This window comes from Protopterus annectens, chromosome 1.part2 (genome assembly GCF_019279795.1).
Source record: "Protopterus annectens isolate FY-2018-M chromosome 1.part2, PAN1.0, whole genome shotgun sequence".
In the NCBI taxonomy this organism is placed as follows: domain Eukaryota; kingdom Metazoa; phylum Chordata; order Ceratodontiformes; family Protopteridae; genus Protopterus; species Protopterus annectens.
In genome coordinates, this window is record NC_056727.1 from 963,741,375 (window position 1) to 963,763,809 (window position 22,435).

At 40.0% G+C, this 22,435-nt stretch overlaps 1 long non-coding RNA gene across 1 annotated transcript in view; it reads left to right on the forward strand.

The window, feature by feature from the left end:
* LOC122792196 overlaps nucleotides 1-1,830 on the forward strand; it is a 3,873-nt gene extending 2,043 nt beyond the window's left edge. Inside the window, exon 2 of the long non-coding RNA XR_006363292.1 lies at nucleotides 1,234-1,830. This is a non-coding gene — a long non-coding RNA (uncharacterized LOC122792196). The remainder of the gene's footprint in view (nucleotides 1-1,233) is intronic.
* The last annotated feature ends 20,605 nt before the right edge of the window (nucleotides 1,831-22,435 follow it).

Below are 22,435 nucleotides of genomic sequence, written 5' to 3' on the forward strand. Positions count from 1 at the left end.
AGTTATAAAAAAGCAAGTGTAAAGGAAGATTAAGCAAAATATGTGACCGGCAGTGGTCAAAGATTATATAGGTAGACTGCATGGGTCTTGTGGTCTTCATTAAATGGCTGATTCCCCCAATTCTTTCCCCTTCGCTCTCCATCCCTGTCTGCCTCCCTAATTAATGAAACCTTTCTACCTATTTCTGGCTGCTGCTAACATTCAGAACCAAATCTATTGTCTGTATTCTTGATGATGCCATTTGTTTTCAACATTATTTATCATCACGTCTAGCATCCCAGATACACTACTGGTACACAACTTCAGCAGCATCAAAAGAAGTAAACACTACTGCAAAATCCACTTAGCTGATACTTTAGTTTGGAAGAAATATATTGGGCTCTTTTCCTTCATTATGGACTGTTAGTTGACAGATTCCTGCTTTATAATTACAATGCAGCTTTTCCGGAGTTTTCTTTTTACTTCTGTACTTCACAGACTGTCGTATGTCTTCTAACCCTCATCCAGCCACTACTAAATTCTGTGTCCATTAGGTTTTACAGACCAAATCCACTTGTTGGCTTTGTAAGTTTTTTATACTTATTCAGGAGGCCTTCATAATCTTGATGGCAGGTTACTGATGTATTATAATTATGAAAAACAGCATTTTTAAGTAGTTTTTCTCCCTTATCTCACACATGCAGAAATCCAGGAGGAAGTTTATTTGAGTTAAGGATAAATGTGCACCCCCCAAAAGCAACTTAAAACCTACTGGTTTTGTAATACTGCCATTTTATTCTTTTGTTAACCAGGTCAGCTGGCCAGGTGTAAGTGCTTTTTTACCAGAGTAACCTTATGGAAGTATAGACATTAGTAATAAATCACATAAAGCGAGAGCAAAACAATGAAGGGTTGCCAAAAAAACATATAAAAGCCAATATTCCAAAAATGTAGACACTGTAACAAACTGGAACTGTAGTCACATACGATGGTAAAACGATTTTATTGGTGCACCACAGGAAATATAACAGACGCATGCTCTTGAAGGATTTATTCATTAGCTATATATGTTTTTCACAGGAATATTTTATGTTTATTAAATATATGTAGATTTTATCAACAGATTATGCTTTTAAATACATTTTAGAATATGTGATTTAATGACTGATTTAATGACTGTTATATTTCTTTAAAGTTTTGGGGATTTTTCCCGCCAGATTGACTATTTAAATCAATTGTTAATGTTTGTAACAGGTCTGATGAAGCTATTGGCGAAAGCGCTTACCTGTGGTGCACCAATAAAATCGTTTTACCATCGTATGTGACTACAGTTCCAGTTTGTTACAGTATCTACGTTTTTGGAATATTGGCTTTTATATGGTTTGTTGGCAACCCTTCATTGTTTTGCTCTCGCTTTATGTGATTTATTACTGTTTTTTACGTTTGGCTTATACAGCGGGAGCATTAACTCTTCGTGGAATTTTACTGTTGAAGTATAGACATTGACTGCATTTTTTTAAACCTAGGCATTTCTCTCAACTATATCTATTTTCAAGCTTGATGTACCCCTTTGTACGACATACTTATTTTTGCAGGTATGATAATGTACCTATTTTCTGGCTTGATTTATCCTTTTACATGATTTTTCTCCATCTCACCACCGAACATATGAATTTTAATCAGGAAACCGGACTACTGGCCAACATACTAGTGGCACCAATATTTTAAAGAACGAAGATCCACAGTTTACATCTTCCTTTTTCAGAAGCAAAATTAAATTATTTTATGAATTAGATTTTTGCAATATCTAAATATTGTACATTGCATTGTTAATAATAATCTTATATTTTGTCACTTGCAGTTTTTTTAATTTGTGTTTCTGAGTAGTATTTCATAACCCTACTTTCAGTAGGAAGAGCTATGTGCTATAGTATTCAAGGCTGTATGCTGATTAGGTCTCCAGATTTTTAGCCATGATATATTTACTTTTCAGGAGCCTTTGTACCTTTTTTCAAATTTTGCAGGCTGACAGGTAATAACACAGGACTACAAATATGCAGGTCATTAGCAGCTGAAAGGCTTCCTTTTTGTGCAACACTGCTGACTATGCTTCATTACACTCTGATTGGGTTATTTGCTCCACTATTGATTGAAGATATCTAGATTGCTGGCCATGAACAGGCCAGCTCTATGCTTACATTGGTAATATATGGCACCAGACAGGATCCTTAGGACAACTACCATTGCTTACTGTGCCTTTGACCATTTGGGTGCTGATATGATATAATTTGTTACCCTTAAACATAGAAAATAGATTGGTAAACAAACTTTTGAAAATTTTAGGATATGATCACTAGTGTCTAATCTACCTGTATTTTGCAGCTACCCCATAAGTATCTACCTCTTTCCCTACGTCTTCTTTACCTTCCGTTACCAATCCCATGGATTCTTCAAACCCAGTTTCATCAGCTGCCTTTCTGTCTTAGCTAGTAGTTAATTCTCGGTAACTAAAACTTCAGAGTACTTCTTCACATACAGTCTGAATCTGGCCTCTTTTCACCTGCTACACTACATATTTCTATTTCTTCCTGTTATGTCTTTTTTTCCCCGAAATAAATCCCCATCTTGTTTCATAATTAACTTACACATCTCTGTCATTATCTTTGCTTCCCCCTCCTCACCACTAAGTGCATCCCTAAATTATTTAACTTTTCCTGATAGTCCATTATTTTTGTTCTTTTACAATTCTTGGTCTTCCTCACAGAACCTTTCCAGTATCAGCAAGTTCTTTTGTTGATGGTTACTTACAGCATGCAGGGGTAACTAAAATATTAGTAATTTAATCAATAATTATGTTACCTGTGCATGCATAACCTGCCTCCACAGTGGCACTATGTTTCAGTTACCACTGCATGGTCTAAGTAGCCATCACCAGTTTCCAACAAAGTGCTGCCTTAAGCAGTTCATGTTGCTTCTAAAGCTAGTAGAAGAAATCCCAATGCTAAATGATACGTTTCAGCAACCAGTACTGTGATTTGGAAACTTTTTTTGCTTAACATGCCAAAACAGTCTTCAAACACCATTAATTTAAATTTTGCCTATAGTTGCTGGCACCAGATACTCAAGAAGATACAAGACTACAATAATAGTACCCCAAAGACAGTAAACTCAATGAACCAAGCAATGCAACAAAACAATTCCAGTAAGTTCCCAGACTCCCCAAAAGACAATTCTTTATCAGAAACATTTTAAATGAATATTCAGACAAAATGAAAGCAACTTGCCTTTCCTTTTTTACCTGAAAAAAAAGAAACCTCTGGTACTTAGAACTTTAACATACACATATATTGTGAACCATGTCTGACAGTACAAAATCATGTGGATGGCGTTCTATCACACAAAATATAAGAACAGAGTTATTACTTCCTTGAGTGATGACTACAATAATGTTGTTTGGTTAGACCGAACAACCAGTTAAAAGTTTCAGTTGAAGGTTAGTGTATACTGCAAAAGTAGAAAATATGTCCATCTTTGTGAGTTGTGTATATGGGAATTCTTATGTTAGTTTTTGGATGTAGTTTAAACTATTAGTACATTTTACTGGTTTACATTCTGAAGGCACTACTTTTGTGTTTTGATAGTCAAAGTTTGACACTGACAACATAGATTTTTAGTTGCATAGATACAGCTTTAAAATAAACTTGAGTGACAGTTTGTGGCTTTGAGGATACCTGCAAGTATACAAAATAGCAACATAAGCAACCTCTCACTTTTTAAAAAGCATGGAATTAGTGATATTTGAAGAGCAAGACTTATTCTGTGTACATTTTACGAGGAATAAAAGTGCCTTTGCATTAGTTGTTAAGTATTGATCTTAGCAATGGTTACTTAGAACAATCAGGTGTAACTCATTTTCACATTCCTAAAAACACCTATGAAAATGACTTATACCTGTATCTAAGCAGCCATTGCCATTCTCTTTCCCAAGATCCTCCAAACTATAAGCAATCTCTGCCTTTCCTTTGGGTAGCATAGATAAATAATACTCTGAGCTATTAATATGCTGTTTTTCTGTATGTAGGAGAACAGGGTTTGATTCTTTCCACCTCCATTTGCATTCTATGTGACTTTTAAGCAAGCCACTTAACCACACTGCTCTCCTGGTCACTCCTGAAAAAGGGTGCTTTTGTCCAATGGTGGGTTTACTCGATTAACACAAATAGATAAAAATAAAACTCCATCCAGTACGTCAAAAAAAGTATTATAAGTGTCCTTTGAAGTTGCATTATAACCTAACCACCTAACTCTCCTGAAATCTATCCCTCTGCAATGCAGTTTGAATGCAGCATGAAATATAAACGGTATGATCTGCAAAGCTCTAGCCCTTCTTTAGTCCATGTGCCACTCACTTGTTCTCAGACAAAAGGAGAGTATGGTCATGCATTTATGTACTGTAACGCTGATAATTTCATGAAGTAGTTATTTCACTTCCAATTTTATTTTGCTTTCAGATTTTACTTAAGGTCACATCCTGAGCTATTATTCATCATGCCCATTGCACACAGTGAGTGGTGCAATTCTACTTTGCTGAGAGATGTCAGTTTTCTGTAGAATAATTTTCAGAATTTTTAGCAGGTCATTCCGGTTGGTGTATCTGTAGAAGTTCTGATTATGAATGCATTGAAGCTTTCTGAATACTTTGTGAAAGTAGTTTATGAGGTGGGGATCTGTAAATGGAAACGTGAGTACATAGAATCATATAAAATAAGAATTCCATAATCCATATGTAGATAAATCATGCTATGAGATCTGATGCTGGCAAAATAATGTTGAACTGTATCATTGACTGTGACTCATTGGTTAGTGTTCTCATAGATATCCTTCAGTGCTGCAGGAAGGGAGAGGGGACACTATGTAGTGGGAAGATGCCATGGGAGCATTCCTTTTTGACATGGATTCCTACCAGCTTTCAGTAATACTCTTACTGTGTGTCATTGTAGTTTGCCTCTGGAATGAGACACTGTTAACGTCATTTCAGCTCCCAGGACATGACTGCACTCTTCCACACTGCCCATTACCATTTGAGATGAGACAGTCCCTCGGTGAGCACCCATATCTGAGCATAACAGCATGGGTTCTACATGCTTTAAGTCTTGAGTACATCCAGGCTGCATCCTTCATTGGATGTGGCCCTAGTGCGGGCAAATTCAGGAAGTGGGAGATGGGGTGAACTTCTGTCCTGATGGCCAGGGAATGTAGCAGCTTGGATACAGTCATCATACTAAACCTGGTTGGATGACTCAAAAAGGTAGGAGATGAGCTCTAACTTTCACTATGCATGCTTGTGATCACTTAAGAGAGGGCATGTAACATGTCTATGCCTTCACATGATTTAGGAATGACCTCACTACCCCCTGTAAACCGCTGTATGATCCCCATGCTTCATTGGGCATTTGGCTGTGAAGAATGTATCCCAGGAACATGCCACACCACAGCCATTGACTCAGAGAGAGGTGAGCAGGTTAAGCCATATCAGTCTTCTCCTCCCCACCCTCATGACACATCCAGCAGCTGCCTGAGCTACTAATTGGACTTGGGTCACCTAGGCGATAATCACAGCTTGGGTCACCAAGGCGGTAGTCACAGCTTTATCTGGCTATGTCCACAAAGGTGATAAAAGGCTATTGGAGGTTGTTGCTTTACCAGAGTAACAACCTAGTCTTAGGTTAGTACAGAGATTGAGTGTTGGCATAGGAAATGCTCATTCAGGGTTGAAATCCCATTCAGAGGTGATTTACACGTGATTTATTACACTTGTCTCTCATGGATAGGGGCATTGTGGAAATGTGCTGCTCGTCTTTTGGTTACTAGTACTTAAAATATAGGGGCTAAAACTTCATGGAAATGTGTGACTGCACTTCTAAAGATCCTCACAGATCAATAGCCTGTACTTACGATTTTCCACTTATGATGCTGAGACCAATTTCCACACATGGATTTTCTGGAACCATTTTGTGGTACTATATCTATAGTTTAGGAGGAGTTTATTTGCTCTGAAGTGAGATCTTGTTGCCAGATAGATATGTCTTCTCTGACAAGAAACATGAGCAACAGATTGCATGAATTCATGGGAGCTCTACTCTCAGCAATGGTAGATATACTGGGGCACAACCTCACCCATAACAAGGAAGATAAACTCGACTGACACCCAGCCACAATGCTAGCAGTTTTGCTCCACTCTTGACTTTCATTTTTCCTCAAGAATTATGCAAATTTAAAAAGTGTTTTACTGATGTCTCAACTCAAGAGGAACACTTTCTTCACTCACCCAAGAAGAGGCTAATGTTATCAGGTCTTGTCAGTCCTCTTCCTTATTACAAGTGCATGCAGTAGTCTGGCACAGAAAACATCCCTTTTTGAAGCAGAAATTAAACAGCATTCTCTAAACAGGGTGGAGAAATATACTTGTCCAATTGTTAGAGAGATAATACTGTGTAAAAATATGACCACTCAATCCATATGTAAGCCAGAATTAGAATAAAATAGTTTTAGGAACCTGTAAGCATACAGTAAGTGGGCCCAGTGTCTGTCATGATGATGGTGATGACTTGCCTGATTGGAGCTAGGTCTTTTCCTCCATGAGAATTATTACAATTCCATTAGTTTGGAAAAGGTACAACCAATAAGCTTGGATTATAATTCTTGGCATTTGTATTGGCCACTCTGTTTTAATTCTTGGACATGATGTCTTTTCCATACCTTTCTGTGTACTGTGAAGCTGAATAACAGCTCATTGATTTAACACTTTGTAATAAACTTTCAGACAAAGGATTGTGACCATTAGCTGCATATTGCTTTGGAGTTCTGCATCATGTTTAAAACTTATTTTTGCCAGTATTAGTTAAGGCATCCCATAACACAATATTGCATGTGGTAGTAGCAATGCCTAGAGGATGGATTTATGTGTGCTATAGTCTTTAGATGCTGATACAGATTTAGGGATGCCATTAATTCTGTGCTTCATCTTTATCTATGTATATTCAGTTTTTGTCTGGGCTGCAGATCATTACTATTTTTTTTGCTAGCTGTTTTACTGTGATTTGACTGTTGACAAATTCATGAGTGTCCCATCAGTACAACATTTTAAACTTTGGGGCACTTTTGTCATTACATGGCTTTAGCTTTAGGAGTCCAAACTTTGGCTGGCTGGCTGACTGGCTGGCTGGGGAGATCATTGTACTGCATTGGAGTGCTACTGGCTGGTCTGCACATAAAGCTCCACTGACATATAACCTTTCTTCATTCTAAATTGTCAAGGCTTTTATTCAACTTATTGAAGAAGCATAAAGTATGCAATTTTGACAGACATTCTTTCATTGGGTTGAGTATTCAATCAGAAGGATTTTAATGACTGGAGCTAGAGCTCAGATAAAGGGAATGTTTATTGTTCTAAATGCTCAGTTGCTGCAGGGGGTGATAGCACTCAAGATTCAATTGGCTGGTTTTAATTAACTTTTGCACTTATTTTTGGCTGTACTGCATGGTTAAGTGCTTGTTTTAGCAGAACTGTGCAATGCTGTACATCTGAACTCCACTGAAGAACACATTAAGTTGAGTTTGAGATGTTACTTGCTGTGGTATTTTTTTTTTTTTTTTACATTTTGAACAAGTTTTGCACTTTTGCTGTGTTCTGAGCAGTTATTTACCTTGTGCTTGCAAGCACTATGTGTTGAAATAGCTGTTTTTTTTTGCTTTCAGATGGCTTTATTTTTCTGCTATGTTCAATGGTTTCACATTTATTTCAGCAAAACTGTATTATCCTGCATATACCACATAGCAATTTAGGTGATCTAAAGTGCTCCTTATTAAAATGTTAGAGACAAAAAGACTGAAAATGCAGGAGAAGAACAAATATTGAACATCACTCTTCTTTTTTAGACTTCATTTTGCAGGGGGCAAGGCTCCAGTTACCTCATGATGTGTATGTGTGGAGAGGTCATCCCCAAAATTTATATATACCATTTAACAGACTGCCTTATCTCAAAGACAAAGTAATATTCTGAGAAATGGCAATCTCAGACTTGGTATATATAAGTCTATTTTTTTTTATCTTTCAGTCTCCTCATTTCAGTGCTTGGTAATTCATGTCCCGACATTTCAAATGGTTACTGATCTGAAATCTATCCTTCAAACAGCTGTGCTTAGACATTCAGCTTGGAATCCCACACAAACAGCGATGGCACCCCTGCTTATACCCTGCATCATTTGGCTATTATGGTGTTGTATACGTGTTAACTATTTGTTGTGCTGAGATTAGCAGCTTACACACTACACAGCATCTGTGCCATTTGTTTTTGTATGCCTCTGCGACATTAACAATACTTTAGTTATGCTGAGTTGCTAAGTTTTCTGTTGCACCCATGTCTGAAACCTGAGTTATATTTGCTTTATAATGCTTGCTGAGTCTTGTTGTACTGAGATGCTAAGTCTTTATGATTCCTGTGTCTGTAACCTGAGAAGTGTCTGCCATAAAATAATGCTAAGTATTGTATTACCTCAGCAATTTTCTCACCGTATAGTACAGAAAACATTGTTATTGTGTGGACTGTGCTACATTTTCACATTACGGCAAACTACCCTTGCTATAACTAATCTTCTTCTTCTCCTTTCGGCTTTTCCCGTTAGGGGTCACAACAGTGCAACAACGGTCCCCAGAATAACTGGCAGTGAAATTTAATAGTGTCGACTTGCCAGCCGAGTGCCCAACCTTCCACAGAAGGCACACACACGCACACACTCACACCTAGGAATAATTTAAAGTATCCAAGCCACCTGGAACATGTCGATAACTGTCAAAAAATATATAGTACTGAAAACATTTGTCACTGGTGGTTGCTGGCTTTTGTTTTGACAATGCTTCTCTTTTGCAGTACACCAAACTATCATCATTCTGTATCATAATTTTTAGTATGACATCTAAATTCTACTATTATATTACAGCTAGCATACTACTTAGTGACTACTGTACTTATCCCCCTTATCCCCATCTGACCATACTGTTTAGAAACTGCTGTACCTATCCCCCATCTAAGCACACGACCAAGAAACTATTGTACTTAACCCCATCTGAACATGCTATCTAGAAACTACTGTACTTATCCCCCATCTGAACACACTACCCAGAAACTATTGTACTTATCCCCCATCTGAACACACTACCCAGAAACTACTGCACTTATCCCCCATCTGAGCATACTACCCAGAAACTAATGTACTTATCCCCATCTAAGCATACTACCCAGAAACTAATGTACTTATCCCCCATCTGAGCATACTACCCAGAAACTAATGTACTTATCCCCCATCTGAGCATACTACCCAGAAACTAATGTACTTATCCCCCATCTGAGCATACTACCCAGGAACTACTGTAGTTATCCACATGTGAGAATTCTACCCAGAAACTACTGTACTTATCCACATGTGAGCATACTACCCAGAAACTACTGTACTTATCCACATGTGAGCATACTACCCAGAAACTACTGTACTTATCCACATGTGAGCATACTACCCAGAAACTACTGTACTTATCCACATGTGAGCATACTACCCAGAAACTACTGTACTTATCCACATGTGAGCATACTACCCAGAAACTACTGTACTTATCCACATGTGAGCATACTACCCAGAAACTACTGTACTTATCCACATGTGAGCATACTACCCAGAAACTACTGTACTTATCCACATGTGAGCATACTACCCAGAAACTACTGTACTTATCCACATGTGAGCATACTACCCAGAAACTACTGTACTTATCCACATGTGAGCATACTACCCAGAAACTACTGTACTTATCCACATGTGAGCATACTACCCAGAAACTACTGTACTTATCCACATGTGAGCATACTACCCAGAAACTACTGTACTTATCCACATGTGAGCATACTACCCAGAAACTACTGTACTTATCCACATGTGAGCATACTACCCAGAAACTACTGTACTTATCCACATGTGAGCATACTACCCAGAAACTACTGTACTTATCCACATGTGAGCATACTACCCAGAAACTACTGTACTTATCCACATGTGAGCATACTACCCAGAAACTACTGTACTTATCCACATGTGAGCATACTACCCAGAAACTACTGTACTTATCCACATGTGAGCATACAACCCAGAAACTACTGTACTTATCCACATGTGAGCATGCTACCCAGAAACAACTGTACTTATCCACATGTAAGCATACTACCCAGAAACTACTATACTTATCCACATGTGAGCATACTACCCAGAAACTACTGTACTTATCCACATGTGAGCATACAACCCAGAAACTACTGTACTTATCCACATGTGAGCATACTACCCAGAAACAACTGTACTTATCCGCATGTGAGCATACTACCCAGAAACTACTGTACTTATCCACATTTGAGCATACAACCCAGAAACTACTGTACTTATCCACATGTGAGCATACTACCCAGAAACTACTGTACTTATCCACATGTGAGCATACTACCCAGAAACTACTGTACTTATCCACATGTGAGCATACTACCCAGAAACTACTGTACTTATCCACATGTGAGCATACTACCCAGAAACTACTGTACTTATCCACATGTGAGCATACTACCCAGAAACTACTGTACTTATCCACATGTGAGCATACTACCCAGAAACTACTGTACTTATCCACATGTGAGCATACTACCCAGAAACTACTGTACTTATCCACATGTGAGCATACTACCCAGAAACTACTGTACTTATCCACGTGAGCATACTACTCAGAAACTACTGTACATATCCACATGTGAGCATACTACCCAGAAACTACTGTACTTATCCACATGTAAGCATACTACCCAGAAATTACTATACTTATCCACATGTGAGCATACTACCCAGAAACTACTGTATTTATCCACATGTGAGCATACTACCCAGAAACTACTGTATTTATCCACATGTGAGCATACCACCCAGAAACTACTGTACTTATCCACATGTGAGCGTACTACCCCAAAACTACTGTACTTATCCCAAATTGAACATTCTACCCAGGAACTAATGTACTTATCCCCATCTGAACATACTACCCAGGAACTAATGTACTTATCCCCCATCTGAGCATACTACCCAGGAACTAATGTACTTATCCCCATCTGAGCATACTACCCAGAAACTACTGTACTTATCCAAATCTGAGCATACTACCCAGGAACTAATGTACTTATCCCAATCTGAGCATTCTACTCAGGAACTAATGTACTTATCCCCATCTGAGCATACTACCCAGGAACTAATGTACTTATCCCCATCTGAGCATACTACCCAGAAACTACTGTACTTATCCAAATCTGAGCATACTACCCAGGAACTAATGTACTTATCCCAATCTGAGCATTCTACTCAGGAACTAATGTACTTATCCCCATCTGAGCATACTACCCAGGAACTAATGTACTTATCCCCCATCTGAGCATACTACCCAGGAACTAATGTACTTATCCCCATCTGAGCATACTACCCAGGAACTAATGTACTTATCCCCATCTGAGCATACTACCCAGGAACTAATGTACTTATCCCCCATCTGAGCATACTACCCAGAAACTACTGTACTTATCCAAATCTGAGCATACTACCCAGAAACTAATGTACTTATCCCCATCTAAGCATATTACCTAGGAACTAATGTACTTATCCCCCATCTGAGCATACTACCCAGAAACTAATGTACTTATCCCCCATCTGAGCATACTACTCAGAAACTACTGCAGTTATCCACATGTGAGAATTCTACCCAGAAACTACTGTACTTATCCACATGTGAGCATACTACCCAGAAACTACTGTACTTATCCACATGTGAGCATACTACCCAGAAACTACTTAACTTATCCACATGTGAGCATACTACCCAGAAACTACTGTACTTATCCACATGTGAGCATACTACCCAGAAACTACTGTACTTATCCACATGTGAGCATGCTACCCAGAAACTACTGTACTTATCCACATGTGAGCATACTACCCAGAAACTACTGTACTTACCACATGTGAGCATACTACCCAGAAACTACTGTACTTATTCACATGTGAGCATACTACCCAGAAACTACTGTACATATCCACATGTGAGCATACTACCCAGAAACTACTGTACTTATCCACATGTGAGCATACTAACCAGAAACTACTGTACTTATTCACATGTGAGCATACTACCCAGAAACTACTGTATTTATCCACATGTGAGCATACCACCCAGAAACTACTGTACTTATCCACATGTGAGCGTACTACCCCAAAACTACTGTACTTATCCCAAATTGAACATTCTACCCAGGAACTAATGTACTTATCCCCATCTGAACATACTACCCAGGAACTAATGTACTTATCCCCTATCTGAGCATACTACCCAGGAACTAATGTACTTATCCCCATCTGAGCATACTACCCAGAAACTACTGTACTTATCCAAATCTGAGCATACTACCCAGGAACTAATGTACTTATCCCAATCTGAGCATTCTACTCAGGAACTAATGTACTTATCCCCATGTGAGCATACTACCCAGGAACTAATGTACTTATCCCCCATCTGAGCATACTACCCAGGAACTAATGTACTTATCCCCCATCTGAGCATACTACCCAGAAACTACTGTACTTATCCACATGTGAGCATGCTACCCAGAAACTACTGTACTTATCCACATGTGAGCATACTACCCAGAAACTACTGTACTTATCCACATGTGAGCATACTACCCAGAAACTACTGTACTTATCCACATGTGAGCATACTACTCAGAAACTACTGTACTTATCCACATGTAAGCATACTACTCAGAAACTACTGTACTTATCCACATGTGAGCATACTACCCAGAAACTACTGTACTTAGCCACATGTGAGCATACTACTCAGAAACTACTGTACTTATCCACATGTGAGCATACTACTCAGAAACTACTGTACTTATCCACATGTAAGCATACTAATCAGAAACTACTGTTCTTATTCACATGTGAGCATACTACCCAGAAACTACTGTACTTAGCCACATGTGAGCATACTACTCAGAAACTACTGTACTTATCCACATGTAAGCATACTAATCAGAAACTACTGTTCTTATTCACATGTGAGCATACTACCCAGAAACTACTGTACTTAGCCACATGTGAGCATACTACTCAGAAACTACTGTACTTATCCACATGTGAGCATGCTACCCAGAAACAACTGTACTTATCCACATGTAAGCATACTACCCAGAAACTACTATACTTATCCACATGTGAGCATACTACCCAGAAATTACTATACTTAGCCACATGTGAGCATACTACTCAGAAACTACTGTACTTATCCACATGTGAGCATACTACTCAGAAACTACTGTACTTATCCACATGTGAGCATACTACTCAGAAACTACTGTACTTATCCACATGTGAGCATACTAATCAGAAACTACTGTTCTTATTCACATGTGAGCATACTACCCAGAAACTACTGTACTTAGCCACATGTGAGCATACTACCCAGAAACTACTGTACTTATCGACATGTGAGCAAACTATCCCAAAACTACTGTACTTATCCAAATCTGAGCATACTACCCAGGAACTAATGTACTTATCCCAATCTGAGCATTCTACTCAGGAACTAATGTACTTATCCCCATCTGAGCCTACTACCCAGGAACTAGTGTACTTATCCCCCATCTGAGCATACTACACAGGAACTAATGTGCTTATCCCACATCTGAGCATACTACTCAGAAACTACTGTGCTTATCCACATGTGAGCATACTACCCAGAAACTACTGTACTTATCCACATGTGAGCATACTACCCAGAAACTACTGTACTTATCCACATGTGAGCATATTACCCAGAAACTACTGTACTTATCCACATGTGAGCATACTACCCAGAAACTACTGTAATTATCCCCATCTGAGTATACTATCTAGAAACTACTGTACTTATCCCCATCTGAGTATACTATCCAGAAACTACTGTACTTATCCCAGTTTGAACATATTACCCAGAAACTACTGTACTTACCCCAGTTTGAACATACTACCCAGAAACTACTGTACTTATCCCAGTTTGAACATATCTTGAAACTACTGTAATTACCCCGACCTGATCACACTGCCCAGAAACTACTGTACTTATCCCCATCTAAGCATACTACTAGACACTACTGTAATTATCCCCCTCTGAACATACTACTCAGAAACTACTGCACTTATCCCTCATCTGAGCATAACTATCCAGAAAGTACTCTAGTTCTTCTTATCTAAATTCCAGATACCATGTGATCACAAACTGCCTATACTCTCTGTGTTGCCAGGCTACCTGCATTTGACACAAAAGGGCAGTATAGGAATTATTTCATGCTTATTGACAGTTACTGAATCCTTATTTGAGTGGTGAAGACATGTTTGCACTTGAGGGAAACCTCCCACATCCCTCATGTTCCCAGGTTGTCTGGACTCACTACATATCTTCATCACTACTTCACAACCTAACACCATGTCTACATATGCTGAGGTACTAAAGAATCCCTCCTTAAGTCTCAATATCTTGATTGACAATACACTAGAGTGCCTAGTCCTCATCAGAAAATTCACATTTTGACTAAAGCTTAAAATCAGGGACAGATTTTAAATATTGCTCTTAGCAAATTAGAAAATTGCTAGAATAACTCTTTTGTAATAGCATGCATTTTCTGAAAGAAATGAAGTCTCAGACTCAAAAGTCTGTCATCCGCCAGTGGTTTGCCAGAAAGTATAAATTTTATGTGGAAAAGACAAAAAATACTAGGCAAAAATCTCGACATTCTACAAAAATCTCAACAGGTGAGAGGTACAACCTCAGCTACCAGACAGACTGCTGTTGCCACCACAATCTTAGGTCCTCAAAGTGGTAGGCAGAACCCACTGAGTTAGGCAGCGTATATTACTGCCACACCTAAAAACATCCTTCTTATAGGTGATTTAATTGTTAAACATACTGGTGCACCACTCTGCCCATACATGTCAAGCAGAGTGCCTCCTTGGCCCTCTTCAAAAAAAACCTTGACGATTGGATGGGAGATAGGAAATTCACTCTGGAGATCATGTCAGTCTCCCTGCTAGACAGGGGGTTCAGGGAAGTAAATATTGTGGGAAGAAATATCCAGGGAATTGTTATGGCTAGGCCTGTATAGGCCCTAGGGCTGATAGCCTAGTACCAACCTATGAACCTATGAACTCCACAGGTTCACCAAAGAGTAATACTCAGCTGTCTCTCAGGTATCAAAATTCATGATGAAATCAATTATCTTAGATCCCTTCATCCCAAATATGCATGCAACCTCAGAGCCATAACTAGGGTGGGATGAAGGGGGTGCTGTCCCAGGCACACGTTGTCAGAGTGGCAATCAGCAGATGTCCTGATGGTGCATGAATGCAATACCAACACTGATTTATGAAGCTATGAGGATATGACATCAACAGTGATTTATGAAGCTGTGAGGATATGGCACCAACACTGATTTATGAAGCTGTGAGGGTATGGTGCCATGAGGATATGGCACCAACACTGATTTATGAAGCTGTGAAGATATGGCACCAACACTGATTTATGAAGTAGTAAGGATATGGCAGGAATACTGATTTATGAAGCTGTGAGGATATGGCACAAATACTGATTTATAAAGCTGTGAGGATATGGCACTAACATTGATTTATGAAGCTGTAAGGATATGGCACCAACATTGATTTATGAAGCTGTGAGGATATGGCATCAACACTGATTTATGAAGCTGTGAGGATATGGCATCAACACTGATTTATGAAGCTGTGAGGATATGGCACCAACACTGATTTATGAAGTAGTAAGGATATGGCAGGAATACTGATTTATGAAGCTGTGAGGATATGGCACAAATACTGATTTATGAAGCTGTGAGGATATGGCACTAACATTGATTTATGAAGCTGTAAGGATATGGCACCAACATTGATTTATGAAGCTGTGAGGATATGGCACAAATACTGATTTATGAAGCTGTGAGGATATGGCACTAACATTGATTTATGAAGCTGTAAGGATATGGCACCAACATTGATTTATGAAGCTGTGAGGATATGGCATCAACACTGATTTATGAAGCTGTGAGGATATGGCACAAATACTGATTTATGAAGCTGTGAGGATATGGCATCAACACTGATTTATGAAGCTGTGAGGATATGGCATCAACACTGATTTATGACGCTGTGAAGATAAAGCACCAGCACTAACTTATGAAGCTGTGAGAATATGGCACCAACACTGAATGTTACGTTGTCCTGTCTCGCTTTAATTCTTGTTGGTTGGGCTCGGAACTGAGCATCGGTTCTGAATCGGCCTAATATAAAAGCTTGAGAACTTTCACTGGCTTGAGGCTGACCCTTATGCCATGATGCTTAGGGAAGATTACCCAGATCTCGTTTGCCACTCAAGTGATCGAGATATATTCTAGCTGGCTCATTGGCTAAGTATATATATTTCTGTCATAGTTCTTAACTTTCTCAGAGAAAACTTTTGTCAAACCATTTTTCTGTCATGTGTGACTGGTTTCTAGTGTTGTTTACTTGTTTAGTTAGTAAAATTTAACCCCTCCATTTGTCAGGCCTATCCATCTTCCACAAGCTCATTTTTTATTAGAGAGCTTTCTCCATCATTGCAAGACCCGTTTAAGTTAGAGGGCTTTTAGTAGCCTGTTTAACTTAGCGGGCTACTCCCCTTCCCTTGTGCGTGTTTGTCTTCCCTGGATTGTTAGGAGAATCTGTTTTACTTAGAGGATATCTCCTCAATATTAGTGGCGTCTTTAATTGTGTTTAGATATAACTACTTGTGTGCAGTGTTTTTATAGCTTAGTAGAATAGTTATTACCTGTCTGAACTCATTGTTTTGCAGTGTGAATATATTCTCTTTAAAATTTTGATAACCTAGTCAGTTTTTAGGCTTGTAGTTTCATGGCCTATTTTTAGAAACTTAAATTAGAATTACTTGTTATTGTTATTGATAGTTTTTTCCCTAAAACCTGCAGTATGTCTAAAGATCATAAGGAGCAGAAAAAACCTAGGCAGTCTAGGTTAAAAAAATGTGGCCAGTGTAATCAAGAAATGTGAATTACTGATGGGCACACCAGCTGTGCTTATTGCCTTGGTGCCCTCCATTTACCAGACCCATGTACCATTTTCATGGATTAAGTAGCAGGGTTCGATTAAAGCACAAAAATAAGCTCATAGCTTATTAAAGGTTCCCTTCTCAGAAGCTTTAGAGGGATCTCAGAGCTCCAAGCCATCATCTCCTTCTTCTTCCAAAACTGAAAAAGTGAGCAAAAGATCTACTGACCTAAAAAAGTGGTCACTTTGGAACCAAGGGCTCCTGGCTCTGACAAATCAAAATCTACCTCTTCAGCTCCATCTGTGACCTTGGAGCCAACAGAGTTGTTGACTAGGAGATGGTCTCTGATCTTGGAGCCAGTTACTCCTATATTGAGATCACCCATATTTCAAAGGGCAAGCTCTCCTTCATTATCCTCCCATTCCTCCAGGAGCTTATCTGGTGATGACGTGGAGCAGGTGGTGAATAGACTGCTCTGAACACCGGTGCTGGCAAAAATTTTATCGTCTCCAGCCCTAAAGGAATCTGAACCATCCAAAGCATCATCCTCAACCTCGATTCCTCCTCCGACCCCACTCATGGTTTCAGAGGCAGAGATCTTGGGTCTGCTAGTAATGGAGGTGTCGGAACTGAGACCTCCCTTAGGTTTGTTGGTTCTGACATCTGCTCTGACTTCCTCACTTCCATCGGCTTTCAAGAAGTCTAGGAGCTCATCCAGTCCAGGGAGGGTAGTTGGCACTGACAGGTGCCTGATCCAATTCTACCCTTTGGTGCCTTGGTGAGCTTGAGTTCGGCTCCTACATCGGCTTTGGAGCCACTTGCTGTGCCTTGGGGTCAGTTCTCTGTCTCTTCAGAGCCGAGGACCTCTTCAGAGTGGGGTAAAGGGGCTTTTGAGCTGGTGAAGAGAGTGCTATCCCCCAAACAGCTCCACTCTTTGGCCCAAGTTCTCTTACCTCCCAGGCACCTGTGTCTTAACATCACCTCTCTCCCCCAAGTATAGAGACCTGGAGCCACAGGAAGCCCCTGCAGATGGCATCATCTCTTTAGAAACCTCACCTGAGTACCCATCTGAGGAAGTCCCTTGCAAGAGATTGTGCAAGAGGAAGCACATGGACTCCCCTGATGAGTCTAACACTTCAGATACCAACCTGGATGATTCAGAAGGGTCCCCATGGTCACCCTCTGAAGATGTCTCCTTTGCTAACATCCTTGAGATCCTTAAACAGAGGGGTGGCTGAAAGCCCACCAACCCTTCAGAGAATGAGTTGGCATACCTGGAGGCTTTTGGGTCTCTTTTTTCCACCTCCTGAATGCCTCATCCCTACAACCAGCTAATGAACGTTATTTCTCATAAGGCTTGGACTTCTACAGATACAGTGGAGCCTGTTCCGTGGAGGCCCAATAAATTCATTTCAGCTTCTTCAGAAAAGGAATTTTTAACCAAAGGTGTCCCTGTAGATGCGATGGTGGTGGCAGCATCCACCAAGAAGGAGTTTCAGAGACCTCCTCCTCTGTCCATCCTCCAAATAAAGATTCACAGACTATGAACAGGTATGGAAAGCGTGCCTTTTCTTCAGTGGCATTTACACTGCGGTCGCTGAATTACTTGACCCATTTTACAAGACTTCAAAGAGATCTCCTAAAGAAGCTTGGAGATACTCTTCAGGGTACTGCAGCTTTGGGGATCACAGATAAAGTTTCCTCTCAGCTCTTCGCCCTCAGGTTAGTTGTTAACTCCTCCATGCAACTGATTTCATATGCAGCTGATGAAGCGAGCTGGGCAGCAGGTACAGCAATCTCCTTAAAGAGACATTCCCGGATGCATTTATGCAATTTTGCTGAACCCTTCAAGTCTTCCTTCACTAATGCCCCCTTTGATGGCTTGTCCCTTTTTGGGCCAAAAGTAAACGAAACTCTGACCAAGTGTGAATAGGAAAATAAAACCTTGTCTGCTGTAGAAGTCTGTTTTTCCGTCCCCACTAGACCTTATCCCAAAGGTCAGAAAGGTGGAAAAATGTGGTTCCAGAAATTCCAAAAAGGTTTTTCCGACACAAGTGGTGACACTTCCCCCAGGGGCAGAGAGGGAAGTAGCAATGGAAGATGCCAACCTCATGGCAGAGGGGGTCCACAGAATCAGAGTAACAGAGATGCATTCTCTGGCAGGCTCTTCCAGTGTTCCTGAAAGGTGGCCTGTCTGTCCATCTCTGGAGGCAGTTGGGGGACACTTGTCACTGTACTCAAATGTCTGGCTAGCAATCACCTAAAACAAATGGGTACAAACAATCATATCCAGAGGTTATTACATACCCTTTTCCACCCCCCCCTCCCATAAATCAAGCCTTTTCAGATATTCCACCTGGTCAGAGGGACTATGCAACATTAGTGATACACTTGTTGCTAGAAAAAAAGAGTCATCCGAAATGTCCCCGCAGACCAGATTAGATTCAGAACTTACTCAAGGTTCTTTTTAGTTCCAAAAAAGACAGGGTACTGGAAACCCATTTTGGATCTTAGCAGATTGAACAGATCTGTAAAGAAATCAAAGTTCCTGATGGTGACACTGCAGTCAATATTCCCTTTTCTCTGGAAAGATGATTGGATGTGCTCGATAAATCTCCAGGACGTGTACTACCACATAAAGATTGACAGGCGATCCAAGTGACACTTACACTTTTGGCTGGGAGCCAGTCATTATCAATTTTGAGCCCTGCCCTTTGGTCTCACAATATATATATATATATATATAAAGTTCCAGATGGTGATACTGCAGTCAATATTCCCTTTTGTCGGGAAAGATGATTGGATGTGCTCGATAAATCTCCAGGACGCATACTACCACATAAAGATTGACAGGCGATCCAGGAGACACACTTTTGGCTGGGCGCCAGTCATTATCAATTTTGAGCCCTGCCCTTTGGTCTCACTACAGCCCCCAGAGTGTTCACTAAATGCATTTCAGTGGTTATGGCTCACTTGAGATGTCTAGGATTCCATGTGTTTCCATATTCAGATGACTGGCTCCTGACTGCCACCACCAAGCTACTACAAGCAAGGGACAAAACTAGACTTTTTTGTTCCAAGTTAGGCATTACAATAAATTTCAAAAAATCTGCCTTGTTGCCTTTACAGCATATTATTTTCTTAGGCACAGAGTTGGATTCAAAAGAATTGGTGGCAAAACTTACCCCCAAGAGAATTCAGTCCCTACACCGTCAAATCAGGAGCTTGATATCAAAAAGAAAAGTTCAGGTGAGGTCTGTGTTACAGGTTTTGGGTACCATGGCAGCAGCAACAATTCTTCTAGTACCTCTAGCACGTCTGCACATAAGGTTCCTCCAGTGGTTACCCTTTGCCCTATGGTCTATGCAAGACCTACCACTGTCACATCAGATAAATTTCATGGAGTCATGCAAGAAGGATATTCTCTGGTGGCTTCAAACAAACCAGTTGTTTATAGGATATTACATTATAGAATCACAAAAATTACACTGGTTGCAGGGAAACGTACCCAGTATATCACAACTCTCAGTCCTAGCCCTTGTTATTAGAGTAACACAGGATAATTTCTAAGGCCCTTCAGGGCCACCCTTTGTTTGTAGGTTAAATTAGCCTTAATGTTATGATTATTGCCCATCGTCCTCAACTTGTAATGATCATTCTCCACCATCTTACTGAACGCAGCCACCAAAGGAGGGGCACCAGGAACATACACACTGGGTTTCTTAAACTGTTTATGATTAAACATCGATTCTCTATCTCTGAACTCTATCTTGAGACACAAGTTCCTCACAAAAAGTTTAAAATGTACCCAGTATATCACAACTCTCAGTCTTACCCTTGGTGGCTGCATTCAGTAAGCTGGTGGAGAATGATCTTTACAAGTTGAGGACAATGGGGAATAATCGTAACACTAAGGGTAATTTAACCTACAAACAAAGGGTGGCCCTGAAGGGTCTTAGAAATTATCCTACCCTAGTAATTAGACCAGCAGATAAAGGAGGTTGTGTGGTAGTAATGGATTACACTTTTTATAATGGGTCGATGAAACAGATGCTGGGAGATGTGAGGTTCTATTCCCCTATTGAGTATAGTTCCGTAGGGCTATATACACATAGAATTTGTGATATGTTTGAGCACTTGTTCAAGAGCCACATTATTACTGAAGAACTTTTTGAATACCTTATGGTCAGTGACCCCCTCATACCTGTTATTCAGGGCCTTCCCAAAATACATAAGGATGGGAGACGGCCACCGATGAGATCCATAGTTTCAGGTAGAGGGTGGTCCACTGAGCCGTTTTCTATCTATGTAGAGAAATTCCTCTGACAAGTTGTTGATGTGAATGAATATATGCTGAGGGATGCCAAACAATTCCTGTTGGACTTGTATAACTATATAAAAGAGATTCCTGTAGATTCATGTTATGTATTGGTTACCATAGATGTCCAGTCCCTCCTTACAGTTATCCCCAATAAAGAAGGGTTTCAAAAGGTGTATGATTATTTATGACAATATACTGAACTCAGTACTTCTGTGATTGATTTATTGGTATTGTTCTTGGAAGTTGTGCTTGAGAACAATATTTTTTGTTTTGATTCACAATGCTACTTGCAGCGAGATGGCGTGGCTATGGGCACTTCGTGTGCCGATAGCTACGCCAACCTCTTTATGGCAGCTTGGGAAATGGAATGCTTGTTTAAGTTGGAGGGCTTCTCCTCATTGTTTCTCTTCTACAGATGCTTTGTAGATGATCTTCTTTTCATCTGGAAAGGGACCATGGAGGAGTTAAATGTATTTTTCAATAAGGTCAATGACCTGTTTGAATTTTTGAAGTTCAGTTATGAGTACTCTGAGACATGGATTTCATTTTTAGATGTGTACATAGAGAGGTTGGACAATGGATTATTGAACATAGGGGTGTTTAGGAAATCATGCCTTTGGAATGCCCTCCTACACAGCATAGCATGCACCCAGGGTATGTATTTGGGAACGTGGTTAGAGGTCAGGCGATGAAGGTGTCTCGATATAACCCTTCTGATTCAGGATTTACTCAAGAATTGAATGACCTGCAAGATAGGTTTGTGACAAGGGCATATAGAATAGAAGAGATAGAGAAGGGGTTTTGTGATCTTCCTGCATTGAGAGGGGGTGTAGCCACCACTTATTTTTCTTAAGTTCCAGTTAGCCAGAGCACTTTGGAACCCTTGATAGGGTCTATCAAGTCTGATAGGG